We start from the raw sequence: 27,456 nt of genomic DNA, 5'->3' as shown, positions 1-27,456 counted from the left end.
TTTTGCACTTATTTAATCATCCATGCACCACCCATTCAATCATTTATACACCAGTCATGCACTCATTCAATCACCCAAGTATCACTTATTTGCTCATTCAATCCTCTATTCATCACTTATACACCCATTCAATCACCCATACATCCCTCATGCACTCATTTAACCTTGCATGTATCACTCATGCACTCATTCAATAATCCATACATCATTCCTGCACTCGTTCAATCATCCATGCAACACCTATCCACTCATTCAATCATCCATACCCCTTCATGCATTCATTAAATCAACCATGCACCACTCATCCAATAATACCGCTTATTTTTATTTTAACCATGAAAGGCGGTTCTGAAAAGGACCATTGTTTGATTTTCTGGAACCATTGTTTTTGTGATTTTTCCACATTTTTTTAATTTGTTTGTATTTTTATTGAAACAAAATTGCAACAAGGAGTACAAAATATTACAACAGCAGTATGCAGAACAGCAAATTCACCCCAGAAAGAGCAAAATTACAGGAACATTCAATTTCCATCCAAATATCAAGTACAGCATCAGTGCAACTTTTTCACACCCTTCAAGGAGACAATTTGCAGTAAACTTGTACTCTCTCACATAAGAGTTACTCAAATGTTGCTTTGAAGACCTCATTGTGATGCCTCATAACAGTACCAGGATTAACAGTCAGAATAACTTCTGTTGAATGCCCTTCTTCAGCATTCCCATCCACCACAAACCGCCGGATAAATAAATTGTTCATCTTTGTCTTGTTGCCTTGTTTGCTTTTCAGAATCATCTAGGGACTGTCCTTATGACAAACCCTAAAAGATATGCTGAAACACTGGAACATGTAAAGCGAGTATGAGATCAAGAGGTAAAGCAGAAAAGCTAGTCGTAAAATCTCCATTGCAGGTCCTGATTTGCGATATTTAACACAGAATATTTTAAATAAACCACAGTCACAAAGTTCTTCCTTGCTGCAGGATTTGTATTTTGAGTATTAAGTGACTGTTCCCCCACTCTTTCTATCCCTTCACATTTTTTATTATTCCCACACCCTAATTTGTTCCTAAATTGTGATTCTATGTTATCATTACTCTCAAACAGCCTTGAAAAAGCCCTTGGCCGATGGGCCATACGGGCGAAACAAGTGTTGGCTGTCTTTTCTTCTATGCATAAAAATAAGTATAAATACATCGTATTTGAAACCTGCCAATGAACTTTGGGAATTATTCCTCCAATAAAAAAGCAATCAAGAAGGCACAGTCCTCCACCTATTACCTAAACTTGTAGTCTACAATGGCTTTTGGGTGTAGCCATTTGTGAGGCACTTGCCAGCACTATGATTGGGCCCTGACAAGTGTAGCATTAAAGCCCAGTATCTGCCACCCATCTCAGTAACCTATTAAGTGATTACAGGCAAGAAAAAACTGCTTGATAAATCTTAAGGTACAGTTCTATTGGACCCCATCAGAACCTTTCATCTTCACAGGTGACAGTGTAACCTAGATATTTCAATGTTATCTTCTTGGTGGAGACAGAGTGGTTAGATTTCCCAAAGCCCATAGAGTAACCATAAACATGATCTTCTTTTCCTAGCTTTGGTGGCTTATGCGGCTACCCCCAAGGCATTCGCAGTCATAGCCCTGCTTTTCAATCTAGCTGCACACCTTGTCATAAATATCAGCATGGTACTCGGCCCAGCCATATCCTCGCACAATGTCCTTGACCTTGTCAGGACCTCCACCAGTCAGGCTCACGCGTATCAACACATATTTAAACACATCTGGATCTATATCCACATCAGGAATTTTAATTGCATAACAAGCAGTATAACAGCAGTGCAAAAACTAGGAAAAGTAAGAACAAAGAGCATTTGTGTTGCTTTGCAGCTTGAAGTATGGCATCAATGAACTGCTCTCCTGGTGGAAGGGTGGTATTTTACTGCAAACAGAACAGATTTTAACTCAGGCGCAATGTCAGGGCAACACATCTCCACTTCCACTTCCACAGGGACTTTCTGTCCTGAAACAGGTGTTACAGATGTAGATGTTGAAGGAGCTGTACCTTGTCCCTGCTTCTGCACACGCTTCAACTGCATTGAATAGTAAGTCTTCTAATGGTACAACATCGAGATAGTACCACAGGAGTCATTTCTGTTTGCTACACTAGAGAGGGTCTTCCTGCAGAGGTAACATTTGACTAGTTTTTCAACTGTCTGGACTCTCCCGGTGGCATGGAGAAGAAGTCCCATGCATCACTTGCATTCTTTGATGGAGGCTCTGTATTATTAGAGTCATCCTCCTCCTAGTTTGGCAGTTATTGTAGATCATGTTTGTTGGTACCTCCTGTTGCCATTTTGCTCTTTAAAAACACCAAATTGCAAAATATCAACAAAGTGCTGCACAGAAGTAACAGGCACCTCTTGAGAAAACTGGTTCAGTGAACAAAAAAGTCAAAAAGGGTAAATAGGCAGTCACTTCCTTTAAAGATAGCTGAACACTGTCTTAACAATGACATTGTTTTGTTTTCCGATCACGCGATATTCGTGATTATGAGGTGATCACGAATTCCGACGGTGACATGCAAAGAACAAATAAAACATGAAACTCTAAACTTTAAATTGTCCTATAACAAAGAGCTATTGCCAAACATTATTTAAAATACGCATTTATATGTATTTTGCTTTTTTTGATAAACATGCTGTCTGTGCAACGAAAAAGACATGTCACCACAATTCGCAATGAGGCAGTACTTTCTTGGCGGCGGCACTGCATCATCGAAACGGGAAAAAATTCTGATTAAGGATGGATGCTAGAGTGTAGCAGATGCACTACACATTGACCCAACAAGGTACCACTTAGCAGTTAAGCAGTAGAAAATGTTCCTGTTGGGCACAGCGCATGCTGGATCGATCCCATATTTTTCAAAAAATACTTATGAGAGAATTCATTCTTGCATTATGCTCATTTCACAGATATGCAACCTCAGTTGCAAGCACTTACAGAGATAGACAAAGCTGGTGCCAAAGTTGAAGCTCCACTTCTGTAAATTGCAAATCATCCTAAATTGGTGGGAATAACTCAAGCAAAGCAAATGTGTTTTCTCTGCATTTCCAATGTAAAAAGTTATCTGTAATCTTTGGTGAACGTATTGCCATCCTTGCTTATCTCAAGCACAAAATCTCATAAAGTGTGTGTGATGAGGAACTTGTTTTTGTCATCTGCTGCTGACACCAGAGATCATATTTTAAAGTTCTACAAAGTAAAAGTATGTCAACTTTCGTGCAAATGACACCTGTTTGGCTCCGACCCATATACATTAGTGGTATGCAAAGCCTGCCTGCACTATACCAAGGATGATGGACAGCTTACTAAAAGACCTCGCCAAGGCTTTTCCCACTGATTTTGGAAATGCTTTCCTCATGCCTGGGAGGGATCAGGGCACCCAGTATTGTGGCCAGGCTTTGGGGGAAGGGGTTACCGGGGCCAAAATCAGCCACGCGGCCTCCCTCCCTCATTTTATAAATTGAAAAACTAAAGGGCAGGTCCTGGGGGAATGGGATTCCCAGGGCCAAATAATGACCAGGGAAAGGGGACCCCATGGCCCCACTTTCCTTCATAAATAAAAAAATCAATCTATCACACCATGCCAGAAGCCCCGTCCCCTTTCTGCACCACTCTGCAACCACGCCTCCTGGCGTGCTGCTGGTTGAGAGGTGAAGACTCTCAACAAAACTTCCTGTTACCTCCAGTAAGTCTCACACAGAGGGATTGCTGGGAAGTGTTCAGAGAGTGCTTCTCCTTTCTCCACCACTCTGCAAAGTGTCTCCTGGTGCACTACTGGTTGGAAAATTAAGGGGCATAATAACAACGGCCAGCGATAATTATCGCTGACCGTGCTTAGCGATAATTATATTATCGCAGGCTATCTCTGGTATTTATCGCCCTGGTAGTGCGTTATTAACAATGTGTTACTCAAGGGCGATACAAATTCCAGAGATAGCGAGGTTATCGCCCTTTTGCAGGGAACATCGCTGGTTTTCCAGCGTTGTTCCCTGCAAAAGGGCAATAACCTTGTTGATACGACCCACAGGGTCGTATCATCATAATCCACCCCCTATGCTAAGGATGGCTAAGCCAGGATTTTAGCAGACGTTTTGGCGAAAATGGCCGTTTTTGCAAAAATCTAATGTGTGCTAAAATCATGTGAACTGCCTTGTAAATATTGCGATGTAAACATCAGCGATATTTGCAAGGTAGTCCATCTTGGGTATGCCCAGTAATGCCCACTTTGCATCTCATTGGAGATGCAAAGTGAGACATTGGCAAAAAGGGAGCTAACATGCGATTATGCATGTTAGCACCCTCTTGTAAATAGGGCGCTGGCTTAATCTCCGCTTTTTTGGCTTTGTAAGCCAAAAAAGCAGAGATAAACCCCTTGTAAATATGCCCCTTAGTCCTCTTGGATGCTGAGGGACCTTGAGGGCCAAGAAGCCATCCTGGAAATTTCTGTAAGTCCTACACAGCGGGATTCCTGAGAGCTGGTCAGAGGCCCCATCCCCTTTCTCCACCACTCTGCAAACACCATTACTACTTAAAAAACCATAGAAATTCACTGAAAAAAACAAAGGTTACACAGACGTTATAGTTAGGCTCAGTTTTCACTCTTACAAAACTAGTGAAATTCAGCAGTTGTTGTTAGCTGAGCTAACTATAACTCACGCCCCTGCAATGCACTGCTTATGACCTCACATATTACAGCACCCATGGCATGTTCAGTGACATCACTCATGACATAATTGATGGTATCTCAAATGACATCACTGATGACATCATCCAGTGACTGTGAGTGTTTTTAACAAATGTATGAGTGTTAAATATACATACCAAAGTGTATTGGTGAATCATTGGGTGTATGAGGGCCTGTAACTTCAGCACAGATTTAACAAACATATCCACAACGCTCAGCAGCACCCACAAATGCTGTGCTGCAATGCAGGATAGTAAGAAAGTGCCATATCTACAGAGATATGGCAACCCCCTCCCCTCTACCTAGCGCCAGGGCATAATCAGACTGTTGAGTGCCAGGCACACAGCTTTGCTCCCTAATGCAAGGGTTGTGTGTGAGTCTAGCATAGGTTTTGCACTGGAATGGTATCTTTCAAGTACAAAATGCTATTCATAGACTCATTTTAAAACATGTCCCATATTGGTTGGGTGCTATATAGGACAGCAGACATGCACAGTGGGAAGCGTTCGGAGAAATAAAAGCATTTCTCCTATTTAACACCTAATTCAAAGTTGCATTTTTTTTTGGTACAAAACCCTATCTACTTATAGAGACTAGATAGGGCTTTGCATGGAAAAAGTTGATGGTTGCAAGGGAACACCCATGTACCACACATGTAACGCCCCCTTGACATTAAGTAATGTAAAGCAGGGCTTTGCGCCAGTTTACGTTACTTTAAGGTAACGCTCGCTGGTTTGCACCACTTTTATGATGCAAACATAGTGCACAATGTATGTAAATCTGGGCCTTTCTTCTTTAGGGCCATTTCTTAATTTTTTAGATGGTTCAAAACTTAGCACCAGCAAAAGCGCTTGGCATTGGACTCCTGTGTCACTGTCAGCTATTTTTCAGGCTTCTTTCCATCTCAGTATTGTGCGTGATGTGACGTCTCATGCACCTGCAGCTATAAAAATGAAGCGGAAAGTCATGAGACTTGGGAAATCTAGCTAGTGTAATACAAGTCATCATCATAATTGTAAGAAATGGGGTTATCTAGTTGGCAGAGATAGGTACATTTGTCCGAATAGGGACCCTACTTCCTAGTCACGATAAGGGAGTTACACTCCTAAAATAACCCCTGCTCACCCCCTTGGTAGCTTGGCACGAGCAGTCAGGCTTATCTTAGAGGCAGTGTGTAATGCATGTGCACAGAACCAACAGTAATACCGTGTAAGCTGGGGGTCTCTGGTTGGCAGAGGTAGGTACCATTGTCCAAATAGGGACCCTTCTTCCTAATCAGGATAAGGGAGTTACACTCCTAAAATAACTCCTGCTCACCACCTTGGTAGCTTGGCACGGGCAGTCAGGTTTATCTTAGAGCAGTGTGTAAAGCATTTGCACATAACCAACAGTAATACATTGTAAGCACTACAAAATGACACCACGCCAGTTTAGAAAAATATCCAATACTTTTATATACTACAGAAACTATAAAAATCCACAATGCCGTATTCAGAAATCTTCAGTTATCAAAATAACCTTGAAAAACAGTTCCTTGTTGTCAATAGCTCTGTTCGGGGCTCTCACGGCATCATGAACAAACAAATGCAAACAGTTCTTGCCGATCGCGGCGTGTGGTGCCCTCAGGTTGCGGTGCGAGCTGTGGCTCGGTGGCGGCATCAGATGGCGGCATCAGATGGCTTCGTTGGTGAGACCAGGGTCCTGGTGCGGCATTGCTGCAGTGCCATCTGCGGAGCCTTTAGGACACGGAGTCAGCAGCGGCGTTGTAGTTGGCGCCAGGTTGCTTTTTCTTCTGTTGCAGCACAAAACACACAGTTCCCAGTGCTGAGGGCATAAGAGCGTGAAGTCTTTGCTTTTCCTGGGACTTCTTAAACAGGGGGCAAGCTCTATCTCAAGCCCTTGGAGAAACTCACAAAAGTAGATTGTATAAAGTTCAGTCCAGTCCTTTCACTGCCCAAGACAGAAGCAGCCACTGCAGGCCAACACAGCAAAACACACAGCAAAGTGGTCGTTCCTCCTCACAGCTTCTCCAGCTCTTTTTCTTGGCAGTCTTCTTGGTCCAAAAGAGTTCCAAAGTTCAGGGGTTTGGGGTCCACTTTTTATAGCCCAAAATCCTTTGTCCTCTCAAGCAGAGAGTGTCTGTGGCCAGCCAGAACCAGTTCTGTCCTCTTTGGTGTAGCTTCCCAGCAGGAGGCGGAGACAGCATTGTCAAAGGCAGACAGGGCCTATTCAGGTGCAATGGAAATCTCCCACCACCACTCTAAATGCAGGCCGGGCCTATTCAGGTGCTATTGACAACCCCTCCCACTACTCTGAATGCAGTTCAGGTCTATTCATCCCATCCCTGACCCATCTAGACTCTGGAGCCATGGCTTCTCTCCAGCCCCTGTCATCCTCAAGCCAGACAGTCAATACACATCCTAGCAGAGGCACACTGGATGACTGAGCAAGAAAATACCTACTTTCTAAAAGTGGTATTTTCAAACACAGAATGCAAAAATCACCCCCACTAAAAGATGCATCTTTAGATTCTGAGTCCAGGCATGCTAAACTTTATTTCTCTACCTTGTTCCAAGGGCCAGTTATGTTTATAAGCGGTTATAAACAAACTTATGATTATGTCCTATGTGAACAGGTAGCCTTGCAATAGTGAAAAACGAAATTGGCAGTAATTCACTATCAGGACATGCAACACACACCTGGGCATGTCCTACCTTTCACATATACTGCACCCTGCCCACAGCAGTACCTTGGGCCTACCATAGGGGTGACTGACATGTAGCAAAAGGTAAGGTTAGAGCTGGCAAGAAGGTGCACTTGCCAGGTCAACATGGCAGTTACAAACTGCACGCAGACTCTGCAGTGGCAGGTCTGAGTTACCTTTTTAGGGCTACTCTTGTGGGTGGCACAATCAGTGCTGCAAGCCCACTAGCAGCATTTGATGTACAGGCCCTGGCACACTAAGTGCACTTTACTATGGACTAACAAGTACATCAAATATGCCAATCATGGAAACACCAATCCATAACATAAATTACACGGAGATCATATGGATTTTAGCACGGATCAGCAGTGGTAAAGTGCCAGAGTCCTAAAACCAACAACAGCAGGTCAGGAACAAATAGGAGGAAGAAGCAAAAAGTTTAGGGATAACCCTGCAAAAAGGGTCATCTCCAACACAACCCTCTTCCAGCCTAAAGCCAGAGTAGGCCATTCCATACCTCAATGGGGTTCCCTGCTTGGGGCAATAGAACATGGAACCTGGCCCCCAACAGCAGGGTTTTATTCCTGTTCTACGCCTTTCTGAACCTAGTTGGATCCCTCTATCCAAACTCTCCGGGCCCACTACGCTGACCCATGGAGAACCCTTATCCTTACCTGTGGACCCCATCTGTGCAGTGCCTAAACTTACTTTGCTCACAGATGTGTCCCAACAGGTGGGCCACACGCCATTTTATGTGACTTCTCAAGGTTGGTTTTCATATCTAGAGTTCTCATAAAAAGTACAATGGATTGCACCAGATTACAAAGAGCTTTGGTAGTTCTAGCTAGCAACACAGCTTTGTTGGCATATAATAAAGCCGGGACAGCTGAGTGAGTGATTATTTGTACATCCTAAGTTGAATCCAATAAACAGACATCCAAATCATTAATATATAAAATTAAAAGTGACTTGCCAACACTCACTCCTGGCACACACCACTGGCTAGGGGAAAGATATCAGAAAGTTCGCCTGACTGGTCCTCCTGGACCTTCACACTCAAATATTCATGGTTGCCATTTAAAAAATTCACCAGTGCAATATCTACCACATTTAATAAACTTCAGCGATAATTTAGTTCTATTTATGCCTTTAAAAGTGGTGGAAAGATCCATAAAGGCTAGGTACAGCGGACAGCCCCTGGCAACAGTATACTTACTTACTATCAGATGTAAATGCATGTACTGATTCACTGTACCTAACCCAGGACAAAAACCATATTGACATGCAGATCAAATTTTATTATCTAAAACCCATGTCTATAAGTGATTGAAAATAACCATCTGCAATATCTTAACAGAACTATCCATCTGAGAAATAGGTCTAGAACATTTAGGTGACTCCCTATCACCTTTTTAAAAAATAGGCAAAATTGCGGACAGGGACCAGGACTCAGGTATCATACAACATAGAGAGTTCAGGTTTACATTCATAGAGATCCATACGCATCACATTGGGGCCCGGTGCCTTACTACTGGCGCTTGCTCATATGCAAAATAAACAATTGATGGACGGAATGCTGGACAATGCAAACATTCACCCCCAGTCACAAGGATCTGGGTGTAATCCATCATTCTTTTGCTCACCACACCACCCCAGTTTGGACCCAGCCACATGCAATTAAGTCTTGACACTGTTCCTTGTGGGAACAGTCCAGCCCGAACTGCCAAGCCAGGTCCTCCCTGAACCGGAAACAAGCATCCTCGGACCGGTTTCAGGGCATCACCCTTCATCAGCCAGGCTAGCTTGAATCCAGTGGTGTAGTGAGCATGAGACCCACGTCTGGGCATACCCTTCCCACTTAAGGTGACATATGCAAAAAAAACAATTGATGGACGGAATGCTTGGCAATGCAAACATTCACCCCCAGTCACAAGGATCTGGGTTTAATCCATCATTCTTTTGCTCACCACAGCACCCCAGTTTGGACCCAACCATATGCAAATCTGTCTTGACCCTGTTCCTTGTGGGAACAGTCCAGCCCGACTTGCCAAGCCAGGTCCTCTCTGGACCAGAAACAAGCATCCTGGGACCGGTTTCAGGTCATCACCCTTCATCAGCCAGGCTAGCTTGAATCCAGTGGTGCAGTGAGCATGGGACCCACGTCTGGTTATACCCTTCCCACTTAGGGCGACATATGCAAACAAAACAATTGATGGACAGAATGCAGGACAATGCAAACATTCACTCCCAGTCACAAGGATCTGGGATGCTCATATGACATCTTCAAATTCCCACTCAGTAAACTGTAACGGAATAGGAGAATTGAAAAACAGTTTCCATACATACTCACACTCGCTATCCCTCTCAGATTGATATGTACTAGTAAAGTGCTCAACCCAGTCTTGTCCTGAGATATTACAAATTAAAAGAGGGTTCAAGGTCGCATAAGCAAAGTAAGCCTGTTTACTGTTTCCCAAAAAGTCTTGCTGCACTTTTGGGCCACAGCGAGTTTCAACAGCTCCCAATCTTTGAGAAACGGTATAAGTTTCCTTTCTTTAATAGTCAATCTAGAGAACTGCCTGGACTCCTGGTTCTGTGGAAATGTGGATTTTCCTGATCAGTTATGTCCCCTATCTTGGACCCCAACGGTTCTATATACATGTTACAAGTACATGTATGTTCCCTCCAGTTCCAGTTTCTAAGACGCAAACATATGTGTGTCTACCGTCAACATGTTCTCTGTCAGATCCGCCATGAATGGGCTGGATATTCGATTCCTAAGTATGAAAGGCCACCGACTTTATATGGCTAAGTTACTCCATTTTTACAGTTCAGGCGAGTAGGCCCGATTCTGTCCTCAAAGCCTTTCCCTGCTCTCTGTCTCTGACAGCTTCAGCTTGAGCTCGCATCTGTATCCATGAACTTTGTCCTACTCCCTGTGCAGCTAACAGTGCCTGCCTCGGCCAGTTTTCGCCTGTCTGCCAAGAAGCTGTATTTCACCTTCGAATTATCTATTTTGCTCTCCAGCCGATGCATTCCTGTCCAGTGATTTAGGTAAACATTTCCTTTAGCTCACAAGCAAGGGACTCAGCCTTTCCGTCCTCCTGCAAGTGATTCATAGCCCTGTTGCCATGGAAAGTTTTCTATCCCTCGCATCTCATATAGACACTTAGACGCTTGTACACGTACACAGTCAGTATAGAATAGATTCTGTCCGAGAGTCTCTTCCTTGTGGATAACATAGTTCTTTAAACATAGGATGTTAGATATGATTTGGGATTAGGTTGACTTGACCCCCAGACTTCTCGTCTCCACATGTAGAGTTAAATGTCAAGTCCCCTTCACCCCCTAGTTGCACGTCAATCACACGTCATACTGCTGCGCGCGCATCTATGCCAAGTATTATCTTATAGATCCACCTATGTCTGATAATGCAAACCAATCATGTTTCTTTTATTCCTTATTACGCCTAGTTTCGATTATGTCACTGTTTTGTCACTTTTCTTATCAAATGTTACGCCTTCTACATTCGTTTCATTGTAATGAACTTATTATAAAAATACATGTCTGTTAATAAATTATTGTACTTCACTTCCTGAACCCTCGTGGTGACGGAACCTGAAGGCCGCCACTCGAGTCGGCCATTTTGAATGGAATAAAGCCCATTAGAAAACCTCTTATACCACGGATTCTGCCTCTTGTTATTTTGAGCTATTTTTCTTTATTTTAAGATTCCGCATGAAATTCAGTCCGGTAATATTTATTTTATTTACCACATAATGGCGCCCGAACAGGGACACTTTCTCATCTCACGCGCCGGCGGTGCGTTGCAGGCCCGGTCTCCTGCCACAGCTGGACGGACCATAAACGCGTACCAGCAGGATTTCCTGTAAGCTCCCTCCGGTCAAGCGGGGGCGACTGAGGCTGCGATCAACCCAGACGAGGCGGTGAGAAGTGCGAAGTATCCCGACCAGAGCCTAGCTGAGAGAGCAAGATCCGAGGTATACAGAGGCCCACCAGGTTTTCCGAAATCCCGACGTCCAGAGGGTCCGATGTCCGCAGTTATCGAGTCCTGTCCATTCTCTGAGGCCTTCCGTTTCAAGGAGCTACTCGGTGAGTACCATCGCCGGGGAGGCGTGTTGACGCGCACATAGGTTGTGCCGGTCAAGACGGATTTGGGTACACAAATCCGGTCTGCACTGTTTAGCAGTGTATATGTACTGTTTAGCAGTATATCAAGTATTCCGAAGTATTCAGTTATTGTCAAGAATTCAGCGTGGTGATTAGTTAAGCAGACTGTCATCATTGTCGACCATTATTAAATGTTAAATGTTTAATGTTTAAAGTATTCAGAAAATGTCTTGCATATTGTGGTATGAATGACTGTTCATTGTTCACTGTTCATTATTGTGTTTCTCGTATTAAGTAAGTTCAAGAGTAAGTATCAGGTCAGTTGTCAATATGCCGCTCTTCTCGAAGTTAAGACAGATTACTACCAGAAAAGGGGTGCTTGAAGAAGCAGTTCCTATTCCTCCTAGAGACACTCCAGGACATTTCATGTACCATAAGCATGGCTTAGATGCCATATTGTTTCTTGATCTATGGGTAGATTATACCAAGGGATTACCAGAAAGTCAAAGGTGGCCCGCAGCGGGAACCTGGGATGCAGAGTGCATCATGAAAGTGGAGGAAGAGTTATGGAAAAGAAAGGTCAGACAGTCACAGAAAGACGCTGTCGAGTTATGGCGTAAAGAATCTCATAGACGAACAGAAAAAGCACGTAGACAAGAAGAGAGGAGTAAAGAAAGTTCAAATAAAGTTCAAGAAAATCTATTAATTGAGGAAGGTATCCGAGTGAAATCAGAACAAGTAAATAGACAAAGAAATGCTCTTATGAATGGTATGTATCCCCTACTAGCCGAAGGATTACCTAAGGCTGCTCCAGAGATACCAAAAGACTTGCCACCCCCGTTATTTCCAATTAAGGTACATCCAAAGGGGCTTCCCAGAACCGCAGAAGATGTTTTTCTTTCCTCATATCTAGATGACGCAGCTCCCGAGTATGCTAACGCTGCACCACATAGACCATCTGGCAGAGGGGTTCAACGTCAGGATCAGGTATCTGTCCCCGTGCAACAGCAAGTTCCGACACAAGCGTCGGCAAGCACATCCGTTTCCGCATCTGTCTCCGCAGTCGACTCTACAGAGGTATCGACACCCATAGTTGCGGTGTCACGTTCGACGAACCCTTTCACACCCGACGCCCCAGATGGGGCCACGGGAGGTGCTAGCAGTACTTTTACACCACCTAGAATAAATAAACTTGTCTTTCAAGAGTCAACACATTCACGTACACCAAAATTCGTAAATGAACGTACGCTTAAGGAACTCCTTGTAAATTGTAGATATGATCCAGTGGTTGGTAAAGAGGACGAAATGGTCCTGGCATCATTACGTATCAGGCGAGCCGCAGAGTATTTAGCAAGGTTACCAGGAATGACTACGCATCTAGATAACATATATCATTTTGTTCAAACAGGACGAGATCCAGGATGTATTAACAGAGCTATGGAATTCCAGAAAGTAGAGATACAGGGGGAACTGTTACGTTTCCTCATAAACTGTGTGATCAGAAATCAAGATCGTCCGGGGGTAGACCCGAATGTAATGCTTACTCTTACAAGATGGAGTCAGAATATATCAGAAGGGAGACACGATAAACAAAATTGTATAATAGCCATGTGCCGAAAAATCCGTAAAGAAATAGAGCGTATTCATGAAGAAAGATTGGGAACAGACGAGTTTGAGCAAGATGAAGTGTCCGAATCAGGGAACTCTGCAAGACAGTCAGAGACCGTAGCCTATGTAGGCAGAGGAAGATCTTGTGAAAATACTAGATGTTTTTCTGATCCAATACACTCTGTATGTCCAAATAATAGCAGAACGTATCCGACGCCTGTAATAAAACTGAAATCTCCTGAACATTTGTTTCAAGCCGCAGATAAAATACTACGAGAACGAAGGGGTTATCACCTCCTCGATTCCATAGATGAGCAAGAATTAGCCAGATCAGCCGTTCACTGGATTGACAGTCCTGAAAAATACGGTGATGAGACCGTAGCACACACGTTTCTCAACCTCAGTACAGATGAACAACGTTTAGCTGGAATCTATATGATTCAGCAACTCCTCATATTATATAAGAGCCAACATGCTGACCCTGGTCCTTTACCTGATATATTAACGGAACTACTCACGAACAGATGGAGAGGTTCTAGTAACAAGTTAATTAAAGAGATATTAGTGTCACGTAAACAGTATGTCCTTTTTGTAAGTCCGGATTCTCTCTCGCTGCCCCACAGAGAAAGAACGCCGTACTATATGGATAGACAAAATCCTTTACGGGAAGTGCACCCAATAAAAGGCGAAGACAATGAGTTTCACCGAGTATTTGTTTACACACCCATATCAAAAATGGAATTATTAGAAATGAAGAAAGTAGTACCTAGCCATGATAAAGACCCAGCGGGTTTCCACCGAGAAATTAAAGACATGTTACTGATGGGAGAGTACACCTTTCCTGATATTATGACGATATTAAAGGTGCTTTTGCCTGCTGGCATTTATGAAAAACTGAAAGAAAAAGAGTGGGAAGTGGGAGACCAAAAGATAGACTGGACAGCATTAGCAGAGGAAGAAAGGGGCCGAACTGCAGGTTCAGGGCTCGGGGATAAAGTTAAACTGTTACCAGGTTTACTAGTACAGGTACTGCCACGTTTATTAACTACAAAAAAGGAAGATTGGGGTGCAATCACAGCCTGTAAACAAAAGCAAGATGAAGACACAAGCGATTATTATGCTCGATTTGAAAAATGTTTTGGTATAAATAGTGGTATAAAAGCAAGTAGTGACTCATATCCACATTTATTTGTGACAAAATTAGTGGAAAATGCATTGCCCCCAGTGAAGAATAGAATATTGAAATTCGAGAGTACCTGGCAAAGTAACACTCCGTCGCAAATGCTACAAATGTTACAGTATCATCACAATAGAATTAGGGATGAACAAGAACACGAGCATAGACGCATGAAGGATACAAAAATGAAAATGCTAGTTTCTCAGACAGTACCAGCAGATGGTCACAAAAAGGGTGTGACACATTCTGGTGATTCTGCAGTTCCTGTAAAAGGAACCTGCAATTACTGTAAACAACTAGGCCATTATGTACATGATTGTCAAGTCCTGAAACGTAATATAGCTACAGGTATTACAAAAGAGAGACCACGATTAGTTAGGCAAGATCAGAATGAACAAGGAGCTATGCAGCATGGACAGTCCGTGCCAGTTCAGCAACAGTCTATGCCAGCCTCACAGCAACCCATACAGTTTGTGCCAGCTGCACCACCGTTGCCTGCTACTGCCACACAAACCACAACACAACAAATGTATCAGACTGCACAGTATGAATACCCTGAGTATCAGCGTTACGCATGAACAGCCTAGAGAGGGAAGTTGACTTACCGCTTATCGAGATTCCGGTAGATCAAGAAGGACCTTATGTACATAGTGAATTATTAGGTCAAGATAGAAAATTCTTACTCGATACAGGGGCAAGTCGAACAACCATAAAACGTAGTGAAGTTCCAGGGGCACCCCTCTCAGGCTCTCAAAATGTTTCCCTTGGTTTTTCGGGAAAACCTATTGTTAATGAAGTATCACAGCCTCTACCACTTACGATAGGACCTTTGACACGAACTACAGATTTATTGCTTACTAAATCATGCCCAGAAAATTTGTTAGGAATTAAAACTCTGAAAGCACTAGGAGCCATAATATGTTGTTCTCCGGAAGGAGTAAGGTTGTTTTTGCGTGATTTTAAAGGTCACTATGTGTCTAGAGACATGGATCCCCGACTACAGACTTTACCAGTACATCTATGGGCACAAGGCCCTACGGATGTTGGCTGCATGAACATTACACCCTATCGAGTCACACTGAAAGCAGGAGTGGTACTACCACGAATGCGACAATACAAGTTACCGCATGATGCTGTAGTGGCTTTGCTGAAAATCATTGATGAGCTAATTGCCCAAGGAGTAGTTGTAGAAACAGACTCCAATGTATGTAATTCACCGATAATTCCGATTCTTAAACGAACTGATCCTACTGCCCCACCAGTGTACCGATTGGTTATTGATTTGCGTGAACTAAACAAGTGTATTGTACCACAATTCCCTGTGGTCCCTGATATATCATCATTGTTGACAGCAATTGATTCCGAAGCAACATTTTTTACTGTAATTGATCTCAAGAATGCCTTTTTCAGCGTCCCAATAGATCCGGAAAGCCAATACTTGTTCGGATTCAGTTTAAATGGGCGCAGCTTTAAATTCTCACGCGCTCCTCAAGGATTTACAGAAAGCCCCAGCATCTACAGCCAAGCACTGAAACGAGAACTTGACAGTATCCACATGCCAGTCAATACTGCACTGCTTCAATATGTCGATGATCTGCTGATCACCGCGAGAAGCGAGCCAGAATGTGAAAAAGCTTCTCTGACAGTTTTACATTTCCTAGCCGACAAGGGGCACAAGGTGTCCCCTTCTAAGCTGCAATTCTGTGTTCAGCGAGTTATTTATCTTGGTCACTCGCTGTCCAAGGAGGGAAGGCAGCTTACACCAGATCGCATCCAGTTAATTGCTAACATGTCAATACCCCAGACACAGAAGGAGGTGCGGGCTTTCATAGGCCTCACTTCATATTGTAGGCAGTGGATCCCTCAGTACGCATTTCTAGCAAAACCACTCATTTAGTTAACCACACAGGAGGCAGCCACATCGACTGTTCTCCCTTGGACTCAGGAACATACACAAGCTTTTGAAAGCCTAAAGGAAGCTTTATGTCAAGCACCTGTTTTAGCAACACCATGCTATAGCAAACATTTTACACTCTTTGTTACAGAACGCGAAGGTACTGCCTTGTCAGTACTCACTCAGGATCAAGCAGGATCACGCAAGCCATGTGCCTATTTTTCCAGTACATTAGATCCCGTAGCTCAGGCTTTGCCTGCATGCCTGAAGTCAGTGGCAGCGACAGCTTTAGCAATCAGACAAAGCGATGCCATAGTGTTAGGACACCCATTGACAGTACAAGTACCACATGCAGTAGAGATTCTTGTGAACCGAACACAAACACAACACTTGACCATAGCAAGGCTTACCGGTTATGAACTGACATTGTTTCAACCACACATAGAGATCCGACGGTGTAATACATTGAATCCTGCTACACTGTTACCTGTAATTGGAACAGACCCACTAGCTCATGATTGTGTTGAAATCATTGAAATAAAGACGAAACCTAGACAAGACTTGACAGACGTTCCATTGTTAGATCCAGACCTGACGTTGTATGTAGACGGATCATGCATGAGAACAAGTACAGGAGATTTAGTGGCCGCGTATGCAGTCACAACAGACACTGAAATTATTGAGACACATTGTATAAATATTCTGTCAGCCCAAGCAGCAGAACTTATTGCTCTAACGCAAGCCTGTATTCAAGCCACAAATAAGAAAGTTAATGTATACACTGACTCACGTTATGCATTCGGAGTTGTACACGACTTCGGCGTACTGTGGCGAGAGAGAGGTTATTTAACTTCCCATGGTGCCCACATTCAGCACGGACCCCTCATTCATGCCTTGTTAGACGCAATACATTTACCCACTGCTATATCGATTATGAAATGTAAAGCACACACGAAGGTTACTGATACCATTTCTCAAGGAAATGATTTAGCTGACAGAACAGCTAAACAGACTGCTCAGAATCGCACATTAGACATGACAAAGCCAATAGTTCAGACACCAACACAGTGTATGACAATTAAGGATCCCGCACTTGACGTAATTGACATACAGACACATGCCACAGCAGAAGAAATAAAGAAGTGGACGGAACTAGGAGGGATCCAGACAGATCAAGGATGGATGACGAAGGAGAAATCTGTATGGTTTCTCCCTGATTCCATGGTTCAAGCCATTATAGCTACAGTTCACAGTCCAGCACATTTAGGAGAGAAGGCTATGCTAGACAGCATTCAGCACATTTGGTTCAACAAACATTTACGAGCAGCAGCTAAACAAAAAGTTCGTACCTGTATGATATGTTGTCAGTTTAATCCAGGAAAGAGTGTTCCCGTAGAGCAGGGTGGATTTCAGCCTCCTGACCATCCTTTTGAAGTCCTCCAGATGGATTATATTCAGATGGAACGTTGTCGAGGATTCAAATATGTTCTCGTAGTTGTCTGCGCTCTCTCCCGTTGGACAGAGGCGTATCCCGTATCAGATTACACTGCCCCGACTACTGCCAAACAGTTAGTTCGTGAATTCTTCCCACGGTACGGTTTACCACGTGTTGTATATTCAGATAACGGCCAGCCTTTCTCATCCGAATTAATGAAACATGTCTCACTCTTGTTGGGATATCAGTGGAAATTCCACTGTGTCCGACACCCCGAGGCAGCAGGTCTCGTAGAAAGACATAACCAGACACTGAAAATCAGACTGTCCAAAATATGTAGAGAGAAAGGTGTCGACTGGATAGTAGCATTACCAGTTGCACTCTTTTACATGAGAATGGTAGCACACTCTAGAACAGGGCTATCCCCGTATGAGGTGATCTTCGGTAGACCACCGAATATGTGGGGGACGCCTATACCACGCAAAATAACTGACATTGACTGTAACATGCTGACAGATTACTTGGCTTCCTTGATGTCTGCACTACAATCTTCTCGTTCACAGGTAGCTGCAGCCTTTCCCGACAACACTGAGGCGAAACCCCATGACGTTGTTCCGGGTAATCTTGTCTTTGTGAGAAATTTCGACAGGAAAGGTCAATTGGAGCCCAGGTGGAAAGCACCCAAGTTGGTCCTGTTGACCACAAGAACAGCCGTGAAGATCGAGGGACGCAAAGGGTGGATTCATTCAAGTCATGTCAAAAAATTTCATGGACTACCTTCAGATATAGACACTGTGCCCTGCACTCCCTCACAGACTGATTCAAAACTTCCTTTTGTTGAACAGAATGACTCTCAGTGCTATAAACAGAAACTCAGGTCCAGATCTAAACTGTCGGACGATTTGATTGTTTAAGTCCTCTCCAAGGTGAAGCGGTTGAATCTGTCCCGACATGTACCCCTTAGGTCTGAATCATGTAGAGTCCAGAATCATAATGAAACGACATGCTTATTGTAAATTACTGCGTAACCACTGTATTGTGACTTTATTAATTTTGTCTTCCTTGAGTTTTTTAATAGTTACTGCAAGTATATTGTTGCATATGTATTATCCTGTTTCTAAACGTGTTTTCAATATAACTGATGAACATTCTTTTAGTGACCTACCGCCACATGAATTATCTTATAGACTTGCGCTGCGCAATAACACATTCATTAGTATGTTACATCATTCCCATCAGACTAGTAATGCGACCAATTGTTGGGTGTGTGGCCGACTTCCTCCCTATCAGAATAACAAAGGAGTTCTGCCATTCTTTCCACATCCGTTCACACACAATGGCTCCTGTGGAGCATGGTTTAGTTTATTAAATTCCATAGACCCAGACACAGCAGTTTATCAACAACATTGGATATGGGGAAATCTGAATCTAGTTTTATTCAAAGTCTGTCACCCTAATAAGGAGGGTCACCCCAGTAGAACAGGAACTGATTTAGAAAATGAAGTGTATAAATTAGGTAATTTTACGCCTAATCTTATGATTCTGAATGTCAAATCCGAAGTTGAACTAATTCTGCCCACTATGTCAGTATTTCCAGTAAAGGGTGAATTATGTGTAAGAAAAGTTGGTTCCATACATATGGGCCATAGCCAATGCGTTACTACAGTAGAATATAGTGATCAAGGCAAATCTTCATTTAGAGCTTCTCGCCATTCTTACTTCATATGTGGTCAGACGGCATATATGCGTCTGCCTCTAGATTGGGATGGTACCTGTTACATAGCATTCCTTTTGCCACCTGTTTTTCTAGCTCCCCCTGATTATTATCGAAATGTTCATTTAGTACACAATAGAGAGCGGAGAGATCTCCCAGTTGTCGATTATACTGAGACGGCATGGGACAAGTATGTAGATTTCAATAAAGGTATCTTTCCCTATATAGGTACAATATCAAATAGTAAGCTGATACGTAGACTAACCAAGACTCTTGAAGCTGTAGTAAACGAGACTATAGCCGCCCTAGGCAATCTGACAGAGGAACAATCAGTGATGAGAATTGTTGTTCTCCAGAATCGTCTTGTCCTTGACGTCATCCTGGCCGATAGGGGCGGAGCTTGCAGGGTCATCGGATCCAGCTGCTGTATATTCATACCAGAAAATTCGCCATCTGTATATAAAGCCATAACACGCCTTCATAAGATTGTAAGCCAGATACACGAGGATCCAGGCACTTGGACGTGGTCCGGGTGGTTTTGGAGTGTGATATCAGCCTGGGGATGGAGAGTTCTATCCTTCCTAGGTATTGGCCTTCTTATGCTCTTCAGTTGTTGTTTATGCCTACAATGTGGACCAGCGATTTGTGGTCTGTGTGCCACATCGTGTATTCCACATCAAGGTTTTCGTTCAAAATGCCGGAAGAAGAAGGAAGAAGAAATGATGCTCCATGAGCAAATCGATGGAATAATGAAGATTGATGTCTCGTGAAGGGCAAGAAGGGGACAAGGAGGGAATGTGGAAATGTGGATTTTCCTGATCAGTTATGTCCCCTATCTTGGACCCCAACGGTTCTATATACATGTTACAAGTACATGTATGTTCCCTCCAGTTCCAGTTTCTAAGACGCAAACATATGTGTGTCTACCGTCAACATGTTCTCTGTCAGATCCGCCATGAATGGGCTGGATATTCGATTCCTAAGTATGAAAGGCCACCGACTTTATATGGCTAAGTTACTCCATTTTTACAGTTCAGGCGAGTAGGCCCGATTCTGTCCTCAAAGCCTTTCCCTGCTCTCTGTCTCTGACAGCTTCAGCTTGAGCTCGCATCTGTATCCATGAACTTTGTCCTACTCCCTGTGCAGCTAACAGTGCCTGCCTCGGCCAGTTTTCGCCTGTCTGCCAAGAAGCTGTATTTCACCTTCGAATTATCTATTTTGCTCTCCAGCCGATGCATTCCTGTCCAGTGATTTAGGTAAACATTTCCTTTAGCTCACAAGCAAGGGACTCAGCCTTTCCGTCCTCCTGCAAGTGATTCATAGCCCTGTTGCCATGGAAAGTTTTCTATCCCTCGCATCTCATATAGACACTTAGACGCTTGTACACGTACACAGTCAGTATAGAATAGATTCTGTCCGAGAGTCTCTTCCTTGTGGATAACATAGTTCTTTAAACATAGGATGTTAGATATGATTTGGGATTAGGTTGACTTGACCCCCAGACTTCTCGTCTCCACATGTAGAGTTAAATGTCAAGTCCCCTTCACCCCCTAGTTGCACGTCAATCACACGTCATACTGCTGCGCGCGCATCTATGCCAAGTATTATCTTATAGATCCACCTATGTCTGATAATGCAAACCAATCATGTTTCTTTTATTCCTTATTACGCCTAGTTTCGATTATGTCACTGTTTTGTCACTTTTCTTATCAAATGTTACGCCTTCTACATTCGTTTCATTGTAATGAACTTATTATAAAAATACATGTCTGTTAATAAATTATTGTACTTCACTTCCTGAACCCTCGTGGTGACGGAACCTGAAGGCCGCCACTCGAGTCGGCCATTTTGAATGGAATAAAGCCCATTAGAAAACCTCTTATACCACGGATTCTGCCTCTTGTTATTTTGAGCTATTTTTCTTTATTTTAAGATTCCGCATGAAATTCAGTCCGGTAATATTTATTTTATTTACCACAGTTCGCAATAGCATTCCTAGGAGATCTGGCTAATATCTTTCACAAATGGTGATTGGCGGTAGAACAATTCCTGTCAACCCATTATGGGTGTTCAGACACAGATATAGGGGGTTCTAACAGAGAATTCTTAATGATAATAGTTGCTGATAACAATAAGATAGTTTATCCCTAGATCCATCAGCCAGGCATCCCAAAAAGAGTGGGAAATTCTTCTTTAATAGATCCCTTAAAATAGCCCCGGGAAGTTTCAGGCGCCAAACTAACTTGAAGCCATCTTTAGAATGTTTGCTAATACCATCACACCATAACGGGCTTTTATCTCTATCTCATGGTAGGACTCCTTCAACAAAAAGGGCATTGTGATTGCTCCACTGGATTTCTATTATAGTGATCCGCTGACACCACTGCAGAAAGAATTTTGATGTGAATACATAACCAATGGTAGACACTTGCCCCTTCTCTCTGGATGTCAGTTTGACTTGATTGCGCCCCTTAAATTTGCTAATCACATCTTCAAGGTCAAAACAAGCAAATAAATCCCTCAATTTCAACCCCCTAACATCCCACATCGCAGTATCTGCACCCTTTCTGTGTGTGCCCATATCATCAGATTCACTCCCTATTTTTGCGTTAAAATCCACACAAATTACAATCCTTGGCAGAGAAACATTTTCGGTTCCCTGACATTTTAAGGCTGCAATAAAATCAAATAGCTCATGAAATAGGCTAACATAAGACATTTTAAAATCATTATTATCAAAATTAAACAAATAGAAACAAAAAAACTCCTGATATCTTTCATGAACAAAAGCTGGAATGCAGGACTATCCCTGTTCATTAGAGACACTTTAGGTCGGAAATTAAGCTTAACCCAGATGGCGAGGCCTCTTTTAGCTCTTCCATAAGGGGAGGCAACGACTGGGCAAGAACAACATGTGAAAAAATTGCATTTTATAGGTTTTAAAGCCCAAGTCTCCTGAAAAATGATAAAATCATAACAATTTATGAAGGCAAGCAAATCGGGGTTAATATTCTTATTTTTAAGATCAGCCACATTCCAGCTAATTAGAGCAAAACAGTTGCACACGCCTAGTTTTTCTCCCTGTCAATCCCCTACTAAAATCAATGAATTATTTGTTGGGCTAATATTGATTAAAGTGGCCATAATATCTGCCATTCCATAATAGACAGTTTACAGGGGTCCTAAACTGAGTATTGGCTACATTGGCCATGATATCTGGCACAGGAACGATTTCATCATTGTTATTTTGCAGAGAAACTATTCCATTCAATCCAAAGGACTGTTTAAGGGTGTTGACACATGGGGTCCTTATCTGAGTATTGGTTACATTAACCGAAGTATCTGGGACAGGAAATATTTCATAATTTCTCTTTTGTAGAGCAGATAAACTATTCCATTAAAACCCAGAGACAATTTACTAGCATTAACCGAAGAGGTCCTAATCTGGGGGCCCACAAACATCAATCCTGGTCATCCAAATTCACTAATGGTGCAAATCGATTAGTGCACCCAATATTAAATCTGTCAGTAATTATGTATGATGATGATGAGCCCTGACACAGCTCTGAGTGTAACTCAAAATGGGGCGGCCTATAAACAAAACCTAAGAGGGAGAATGCGAATGTCACTGTTTACACCCAAGGGCTGAAATGCCAAGACAGAATTCTCCCCGCAATCATTGAGTGTCTAAAGTTCACAATGGCACATTCCCCTTGAATACTCTTATCAGAAGGACCAACCCAAGTCATTTGGCATATCATTAAAATATTTTTGTAGTCCTTTACAATTAAATTTGATCTTTTAACCAACCAATGACACACCTTATTATGGGGCTCAGTGCGGGACTCTTGAAAAGGATTTGACACATGGGGTACACATACTAAAACAACAACATATGGATAGCCTGCAGGTGGCAGATTAATCACTGGCAACTGAGAATGCCTTAACGCGTATTGTGGAACCCCAGGTGTATTAGCCAATACTCGAATGGGGGCAGCAGAACTTGGGGCACTAGATACTTGAGCTAAAATGACTAAGGATTTATTAGAAAGCAAGTGCAATACGGACCTCTGATAAACATTAGCCTTTGTTGGTGCTTGAATTAGGCCACTCTCTAAAGGGGAGGTTCAACTTTGAGCTGGCATATCAACTGTGTTATCATTCTTAAACACAGCCAAATAGCTCATTTGGAGGGCTTTTTGCTGCTCCAGACACACTGATAATAGTTTCCCAACTACTGAATCCAGATTATCTAGTCTTCCTCTTAAAGGCTTGAATCAATCTTTTAAAATTTAGATGAATTTGCGCGACATTTCGTCCCACAGAGAGTCTTGTACATCTCCGATATAGTGTGTGACACCTAAGCCTGACTTTGGGGTGAAGGATGGAGATACTGGGCCTGTTAGTCACCTGGATTTCTGATTACACTTGGTAGCTGATGGGTTTACTGGTGAAATGAAAAATCTCACTAGGCTTAGGGGCACCTATTCCAACTTGGGGGTTTCTCTGAACTGGGGTCTCGAAGCTTAGCCCATCCTTCTCTTGTGGTTCATTCCTTCTATCTTCCCTGTCTCATCTACCATGGTCGGACAGGGAGGTCGCTCCCACTCCCCCAGTGACAGACCTCTTTCAGCTAAATCAATTTCCTTGTAGTCGACACTCACTGCTCTTACCAAAAATAAGTAATCATAGTGGGATTACCCCCTGTATGAACCTTTGTGTTAATAGCTTTCTTTTAACCCCTTTGAATTAACTTTATCAAGTTTTAAGTATCCTGTCGGTGCTGGACTTACCCCGAGAGCTGCCAATGTTTCTTTTTCCGTATGGACACCTTAGGCATAATATATTGCAACCAGTGGTTCAAAGGGGGTCCCTATCCTCAATCCAAAAAGAAAAAAACCTCTGCTGGTGCCTCCTGGTGTAAAGAAGCCTTGGACTCTGAGTCGCGACTGGAGTCAGTGGTGCTCAGTAGTGAAACTCCCTGCACTGTGGGAACCTGCAGTGCACTATCAAGCGTGACCGGGGTCCTGACCTCCTCCTCTGCTGGTTTTTACAGTAGCCTTCCAGTCTCTATGGCACTTTCTTTTTGTTAAAAAATTAAAGAAAAGAGGCAAGATTTATATTGTGAGACCATCATTTTAGGTGATTTTAATACGCATCTCCGTCATTTGTGCTGTATTTCGGGGAGGAGCAACATGAGCGTTTTACCTCCAGGGGCCTTCTTCGAACATACAGAATCAGGCAATTTAAAGGAGGAATTCCTGGCTGCAAATAGCCTGGGCACGGATGTACCAGTTCTCACTTTTACAGGGAGGGGTTACCCTAATACTGTTGACTTTCTAATGGCCTCTGCTCCCCTAGCCCTCGCAGTTCACAAGCTGATGGTTTCTTGGAATGCTCATACTGTATCGAAGCCCATAGAGGTGAGAGAAGGAGCATTCCAAACTCTGACCTTAGCACTAAAGGTCAAGCCCACAGGTTAATGGGACAAATGTGGTTCAAGATACTATATGAAGAGTGTGCCAATGAGATTCCTCTTTGCATGGACATGAGATCACAGGACAGAGTGGTTTTAGATGCGTTTAATAAAATACCAAAGTGTATATCCAATGGCTTTATGATTAAAACCAAGCCCAAAGGCCATAAGGAGTTAAGGTGGTTTGATGGCATCTGCTCTAGGGCCCGTAGTAATATAATCTGTGCCCTTAAGCAATGCCCGAGGCATTGGTTAGATCGGCTAGGAAAGCCTACAAGTCCGCAATCCAAAATAGGAAAAACATCATTAGGGCTCATGCTTGGGAGGCACTTGAAGAAACAAGTGTGCTGGCAGATAGTGCAAGTTCTGGGACGTGGTTCATAGTCCCTTCTTTTCAGGCACAGCAAACGCTAAAAGAGATTGTGCGGTAGCTGCCGAAAGATGGGTTCTTCACTTTGAAGAGATGTACAGTGGAGATGATGTAGAGGGGTCTGACTTACAGTGGAACTCTGGTATAGGTAGTGCCCCATTGCATTTTAATACTGAAGAGGTACAAAAAGCTATCTTGACTACAGCTGGAGGGAAACCGCTGGGCCAGGATGGGGTTCCGGTGGAAATGTATAAAGCAGATCCCCTAACCTGAACCAGGATTCTGACACAAGTGTTTAATGCAGCCTGTTCCTGTGATCTTCCATCTTGCTGGTCAATGGTCACTATTATGCTCATTTTTAAATAGGGCTCGAGAGATGATCCAGCATGTTATTGACCAATTTCCCTTTTAGACTCAGCTGTTAAAATTGTGGGGAAAGTGGTTCTGGATATAATAACCACTTGGTTAGACACATTTAATATTGTCTTAGACTTACAGTATGGCTTTAGAAAGGGCAAAGGGACATTAGATCACTGTATTAACCTACATTTTTTGGTGGGGAAGTATACAATAGCAAAAAAGAGATCTTTGCACATGGCCTTTATGGATCTAACGTTGGCTTTCGACTGCGTCAACAGATCCAAGCTATGGTCAGTTTTCTCGGAGATGGGTCTTGAGGCGGTCCTGTGGCCTTTCAACTCTCTGCACTAAATAACACCAGGGCAGCAGTGAGATATAATGAGGATGATTGTGTGACAGCCTCATAGGCTGTCATGAGAGGGGTCAGGCAGGCTTTTATCCTGGCTCCCCTGCTGTTTACACTCTACATTAACAAGTTAGGGGACATTCTCTTGGCTACCAGTAGAGACATCCCGAGAGCTGGTGCCAAACTCATAAAAACACTTCTGTATGCAGATGATGCGCTGTTGTTTGCCAGGACAGGTGTTGCACTACAAAAACCTTTAGACCCTTTTATAGAGTTTATGACTATGCATGATTTAGCAACTACTTTTTCTAAATCACATACCTTTTTTTTTTTAATTTTGTTTATTCAGGTCAGCAAATCCATGACATTACAGTTAAAGATTTATAGAGCCATAGCAAAAGCAGGCAATTTCTGAACCAATCGACCACTGTAAAGTAGCATGTACACAATAATCAGTTTACATTTACACCCGAATACACCTTGACATAAACCATAACCAAAACAACCACTGGTACAGATGGAAAGCAATAGTAACCAAATACTGCGCACTAGCGATGGAGGAGTGACCCCCGCAAAGGGAGCAGCACATATGGAGAAGCACATAACAGCAGCAAACATGTTTGGATATCACACCCCAACATAGCGGGACATAAACCGGCTTCCGCCCTGTTGCTTACGGACCCAGGGACTCGCCTATCACGGCATGTCAACCCACCCACGGCAAGGCACAGCTTCCATTTCAACCCACCCAGCCGGCTGTCACCAAATGCAATATAATCTAGAGCCCAGCCGCATAGGCGCCCTCCTCCACATCCCCGACATCCTCAACCCATATCATCAGAAACCACTCCAGACAGTGAATCCGCGGATCGCGGGGAGCCCGCCCTCTCACGGGCCCACTGCAAAAAGGGCTCCCAGATGTTCCTGGGGCGGGAAGTGACCAGCATCGTTTCCCAATAGCATTCAAGTTGTGTGTTGCCATATGTCACATCTTTCACCCAGTCTGCAAATTTAGGCAAGGTCCTGCGTCCCCAGCGCACTGCCACCTGCCGCTTAGCATAAAGTAACAATAACGCGTGCAGTTTCCTAGACTTTGGAGGGGTATTTTTAACATAACCAAGTAGCCCCAGGTGTGGAGTCGGCTCATCGGTGCTACAGAGGATTTGATTAATAGCAGTAAAGATGTTCGACCAGTATTCCTCCAGGCGTGGACAGCTCCACGCCACATGTAGAAAAGTAGCATTTTCGGCCCCACATTTCCAACAAGTGTCATCTTCCCTGAGGCCCATGCGGTGCAGCAACCTAGGTGTACGGTAATACCTGTGTAGGAACTTAAAATGCACGAGGCGCAGCCTATAATTAGGCGATAATTCCTTCAGTTGCCCACAACAGAAGGTCCACTACTCTTCCGACAGAGGGGGCTCCAGCTCCGCATTCCACGCCTGCATCGAGGACGGCACAATGACGGGGGATTGCTCCTGCATACAGTT

At 43.3% G+C, this 27,456-nt stretch overlaps 1 pseudogene; it reads right to left on the bottom strand.

The window, feature by feature from the left end:
* Positions 1-1,469: 1,469 nt before the first annotated feature.
* On the bottom strand, positions 1,470-25,616 carry LOC146822707 (14 kDa phosphohistidine phosphatase pseudogene; annotated as a pseudogene).
* Between the last annotated feature and the right edge of the window lie 1,840 nt (positions 25,617-27,456).

This window comes from Triturus cristatus, chromosome 5_2 (assembly GCF_964204655.1).
Source record: "Triturus cristatus chromosome 5_2, aTriCri1.1, whole genome shotgun sequence".
NCBI lineage: Eukaryota > Metazoa > Chordata > Amphibia > Caudata > Salamandridae > Triturus > Triturus cristatus.
This window is presented reverse-complemented; position numbering and strand designations above follow the sequence as displayed.